At 43.5% G+C, this 5623-nt stretch overlaps 1 protein-coding gene across 1 annotated transcript in view; it reads right to left on the minus strand.

Annotated features, from left to right (window-relative positions):
* LOC110311725 (sperm-associated antigen 6) overlaps positions 1-5623 on the minus strand; it is a 92566-nt gene that overhangs the window by 68058 nt on the left and 18885 nt on the right. The window lies entirely within an intron of this gene.

The following is a 5623-nucleotide window of genomic DNA, read 5'->3' on the forward strand; positions in this document are numbered from 1 at the left end:
CTCTCTCTCTCTCTCTCTCTCTCTCTCTCTCTCTCTCTCTCCCCCCCCCATAAATGCCTTAAAACCATGGATTGCCTCTTCTCATCTGGATCCGCTGTGCTGGAGCAATGGAGCAGGTCCCCTCTAACCTCCCATGCATCTAACCTCCCACAGGAGGCCTCTCAGTGTTTCCAGCCATGGCTTCTGCCATACAAAGCAGTCCACCAAACAATCCAGAGACTCTCTCCTCCCCACATGCCAGAACCTACAGGAGTGCTCTCCTCCTGCCCTTTTCCCTTAGGCCCCAGGCCAGAGCCCACCCATGGGCCCCCACTCTGTTCTCAGCTCTTCCACGACATCCAGCAGTGTCTGCAGTGTCCAAGAGCTAGAACCTGTTGTCCTCGGCCTCGGTGCAGGCCTGGGGACCCTGAGCCAACTCCAGTAGTTCCATGGGAACCCCAGACTGCACCTTCCCACCTCCCGGCGGTGGTGTGGAGTGTGAAATCAGACTTCCTATGTCCTGTCTTGCCCAGCAGCCTGAACCCTGGGCGGACGCAGAACCCCATTTTTAACCCACAAATACCTAGAGACACTTCCACCTGGGGCGCTTAGTGACCACACCTGTTCTCCATTCTCACCCTCAGCACAGTAACATGTTTGTGGGCACCCCTCCTCCTACTTCAACTCATTCACTGAAGACCCAACGCAGGCTTGGCTCAGACCCAGAGCTCACCTGGCCCTTTCTGCTTGTCTTTCCAGACCTCTCCATCCTACTTGCAGGATCTCCTCTTTCAACCAACCCTCAACTCCCTGGGGACCCCTCCTCTTGATGTGAACAGGGTCACCTTTAGCACTGAATTCCCTATCAGGCTTTCCTCCTAGAGCATCTCTATTTCTGTCACACACCGACCTGCAGAAGTGCTCTCTAAGCAGACAACCCAATCCAGTATCTGTGGAGTAGGATACCGAGTTTTGGGGACATTTGTGTGTTGTATAGCTGAGTCATAGGGGAAATTTTTAGATTTTTGAGAATTCTCTACACTGATTAACAAAGGTGGCTGCAACAGTGTGCAATCCCAAAACCCGTGCAGGTTTCTTTTGTTTATCTTTGCCATTTTGCTAGGGATAAAATGATTTTTATAAAAATTGTTTGCATTTCCCTAGTTGCTAGGATTGATGAACACTCTCTTAGCCATTCTTCTTCTTCCTCTTCTTCTTCTTCTTCTTCTTCTTCTTCTTCTTCTTCTTCTTCTTCTTCTTCTTCTTCTTCTTCTTCTTCTTCTTCTTCTTCTTCTAACTCTTTGTCCCTGTTTCAGGCCCGCTTTTCAAAGGAGTCATTCTTTTTTTGATTCTTTGTTTTCTGAGTTCTTTATATATTCAGGATATTAAGCCTCTGCCAGATATGTACCTGCCAAGGATTCTCTGCCATTTCTGGGCTTCCTCGTCTGTTGGTTGACTGTAGTTCACCTGTGCAGAAGCATTCTCATTTTATATGGTCTCATTTTATGAGGTCTCATTTATGTCCATCCTTGGACAGATGAAGATGTCCTTCACTGCACCTGTAGCACGTAGGGAGCAGGTGCATTTTCTCTTAGACACAGTGTTTCTCTCCTGCTTCACGTCTCTTTGATCCACTTGGAGATGATTTCTGTGCAAGTGAAAGATAAAGGTCTAACTTCATTCTCCTGCATGTAGGCATCCAGCTTTCCCAACACAGTTTGTTGAAGATGCTTTCTTTTCTGAGCTTCAGTTTTTAGCATTTTTCTCAAATATTGTTCAGGACTTTAATTTTGTTCCACTAGTCTGCATGTCTATTTTTGTACTGAGGCAGTACTGTTCTTATTACTATGGGTCTGTAAGGTACCTTAAGTTTGGGAACGGTAATCCCTCCAACGCTGGTCTTTTTGCTCTGGATTGTTTTAACTATCAGGATTTTTTGTGGTTCCATGTGAATTTTAGGATAGGTTTTTTTTTTCAATTTCCGTGAAGAATGACTTCAGGATTTTGATTGAGGTGGTACTAAATCTGTAAATATATTTTAACAAAATGGTCATGTTTACAATATTAATTCTACAACTACGTGAACGTGGGATGTCTTTCCATATTCTAGTATCTTTCTCTGTCTCTTCAGAGGTGAAAGGTTTCTTTGTAGAGATCCTTCTCTTCCTTGGTTAGGTTTATTCCTGGATAACTGATTATTTTTGAGGCTATTGCAAATAGGAGTGTGCCCATGGTCTCCTCCTTTGTATGTATGTTGTTGAAGTATTAAAAAACAAACTAGTTGTGCAAGTTGATTCTGTATCCTCCAGCACAGCCAAAGTTGTGTATTGCTTCTAGAATTTTTCTGATAGAATTTGGGATCTCTAATGAATAATATGCCACCTGAAAAGAGTGATAGCTTTACTTCTTATTCTCTATCTCTACCCCTTTGTCTCTATTGCTCTCCTGCTCCAGCTAGGGAAGTACTAGCACAATATTTTAAAGGAGCAGGGACAGAGGACATACCTGTTTTGCTCTTGACTTCTGTAGCATTCCTCCAACCTTTTCCTGTTTAGGATGTTGGCTGTGGGTTTCTCATTTGTTGTTTTTATTGTGTTGAAGTTTGTTCCTTCTAGCCCTAAATTCTATAGGACTTTTATCATGAAGATATATTGAATTTTGTTAAATGCTTTTTTTTTTGCATCTATTGAGATGACTGTGTAATTTTTTTCTTTAGGCCAATTCATATAATTTACTACATTTATTGACCTGCATATGCTGAACCATCTCTGCATCTCAGGGATGAACTCACCTTGGTCACTGTGAATAATCTTTTGTTGTCTTTGCTATGTTTGCAAGTATTTGATTAGCATATTTGAGGATATGTCCATCTTGGAAATTTATAGTTTGTGTGTATGTGTGTGTGTGTGTGTGTGTTTACTTGGTATTGGTATTACAGAGATATTGGCTTCATAGAAGGAATCTGTTAGTGCTCAAATTCAATTTTTTAAAAATCATTTAAAGAGGTCCATATGTAGATATCCTATGAAGATGTTAGACTTCTGCTGCAAGTCTATCTGGCCCTGTTATTGTTAATAGCTGGAAGGCTTATTACTGTTTTTATCTCATTTGTTAGAGATCTCTGTAGGCAGCCGGGCGCCTAAAAGATGGTGCCAGCCTCCAGTACACCGTCACAGTAAACAACGCCACTGCGCAGGCGCTAGCCCGAATCTGGTGCCAACCCCTCCCGAGCAGGTGCATACAAATCAAAGTGCCGGCAGACTGACCAATCCCAAGAGGACACATAGCTCTCCCCAGTGGTGGGGTGTATATAAGCAGTCCTCCCTGGGTTTCCGGAGTTCCTGTAGCATCGAGGTGTTCCTGAAATAAAAAAGGCTGTTGAGAAGAATCCGACAGTGTTGCGTTTTTTCTTGCTGGACGAGGTGAGTGCAACAAATTAGTGGCCGGCAAGGGGAACCAAGGATCTCGTGGATTCAGAACTCTTCAGCTGAGGAATGGTGGTACCAGTAAGTCTCCCAAATTGATCCCTGGTTAAAAGGAGGGATATGTTTTTCTCGCCCGTAGACCTAGTGTGGGTAGCTCTTAGTGTTTTTGTTTCGTTTTTTGTAATTTCTGGCCTCTGCTTTTGTATGATAGAAGCATTTAAGGCAGGTCAGAAAATTTTCACGGAACAAGAAAGTATGTCAGAGGAAGATAGGAAACACATAAGTAAAAGAAAGAAAAGGGGTGAAAAAGAGAGAGAAAAGGAAAAGGGAGAAAAGGCAAATTCAAAAGGAAAAGGAAATAATGAGAAAGGAAAGGAAATAGCAAAAAGATATCCCTCATTAAAAGACTTAACAATAAGTTCAGCAAGTTCTGACTCCAGTGACTCAGAGCTTGATAAAGATGAGGAAGCTAGAAGAAGAGGCAGCTCGGTATGAGAGGGATAGGTATGATCCAGATTGGTCATACAAAACCAATCCTTTAAAAAAAAGGGGGGTCGGCTGGCAAAAGAGTAAAATCGAAAGTGCCAACCGCTCCACCTCTTAACCCTGAGTATACAGGAAAAAAGGAATCCACAAAAGCTGGTAAACAAGGTACCTCATTGTACCCAGAGGTTTGGAAGGAAGCTGAACTGACTTTCCCTGTCTTCTTAGATGGCCAGGGACGACGGTATCATGAGCCAATAGATTTTAAAACTATTAAGCAACTGGCTAAGTCAGTCCATACCTACGGGGTGAGTGCAGCTTTTGTAGTTGCACAGGTCGAGGTGCTTGCTAGAAATTGCCTCACCCCAGGGGACTGGAATAATATTACTCGGGCTTGTTTGTCTTCCGGACAGTATTTAGACTGGAAGTCCTTGTCCTATGAATATGCAAACAGTCAGGCAGCAGCAAATTTAGCCCCAGGACAAGATCCTCAGAGACATTGGGATGCAGACATGCTTCTAGGTTTAGGACGTTTCGCTTTAGATCAAACAAATTATCCTGAAGCAGCCTATGCCCAAATAAACGAGGTAGCTACCAAAGCCTGGAAGGCATTGCTGAACAAAGGCACAGTCTCAGGCAATCTTATGAAAATCTTGCAGGGTCCCATAGAACCATTTTCAGACTTTGTAGCATGCCTCGTTGAAGCAGCCGCTAGAATTTTTGGAGACCCTGATAGAGCTATGCCTTTGGTAAAACAGCTAGTGTATGAGCAATGCACTAAGGAGTGTAGAGCAGCTATTACACCCTATGAACATAAAGGTTTAGAAGTTTGGATGAAGGTTTGCAGAGAACTAGGGGGCCCNTTAACCAATGCAGGCCTGGCGGCAGCTGTAGTACAATTAGGTAGATCTAATAATGATACTTGTTATAAATGTGGCCAGAGAGGACATTTTAGAAGACAATGCCCCGAAAATGAGAAAAGGACTCCATTAGATAAACCTAGACAGTCAAGAATATGCCATAAATGTAGAAAAGGAAAATATTGGGCTAATGAGTGCAGATCAACAAAGGACATAGAAGGCTGACCATTACAAGCAGGATATGGTGGCGCTAGGCCAAAAAACGGACAACAGGGCCCATATCCCCAGGGCTCTCAAATATATGGGGCTCTTCAGAAAGACCAGACGAAACCTTGGCAGTCTCTCCATCATCCGAGAGACCACGGAGAGCCACTACTGGCTCCGCAGGATTGGACCTCCACTCCACCACCAGACTTGTATTAACCCCACAGATGGGGGTACGGCCCATAGATACAGATTTTAAAGGCCCCCTTCCCAAAGATACTATAGGACTATTGCTTGGCCACTCATCTTCTGCTTTAAAAGGATTACAAATTACCCCTGGAGTGATTGATCCAGATTATACGGGAGTTGTGAAAATCTTAGTGGCCTCCCCCAGCAGCATTTCAGTTATCTCCCCAGGAGATAGAATTGCTCAATTATTACTGTTGCCAAGTTTGCATAAATATTTTCCAGCAAATAATAAATAAGAGGAGAGAGTGGACTAGGTTCTACAGGTTCTCAGTTCACTTTCTTATCAATGGAATTAGGAGATCGCCCCATGTTAACTTTGGAGGTTGTTAGACACAGGTGCAGATCGCAGTATTATCTCCACTCATGATTGGCCACCAAAATGGCCTTCGAAAACATCATCTCAAAGCCTCCGTGGTCTAGGTT

The sequence above is a fragment of the Mus caroli genome, chromosome 16, assembly GCF_900094665.2.
Source record: "Mus caroli chromosome 16, CAROLI_EIJ_v1.1, whole genome shotgun sequence".
Taxonomy (NCBI): domain Eukaryota; kingdom Metazoa; phylum Chordata; class Mammalia; order Rodentia; family Muridae; genus Mus; species Mus caroli.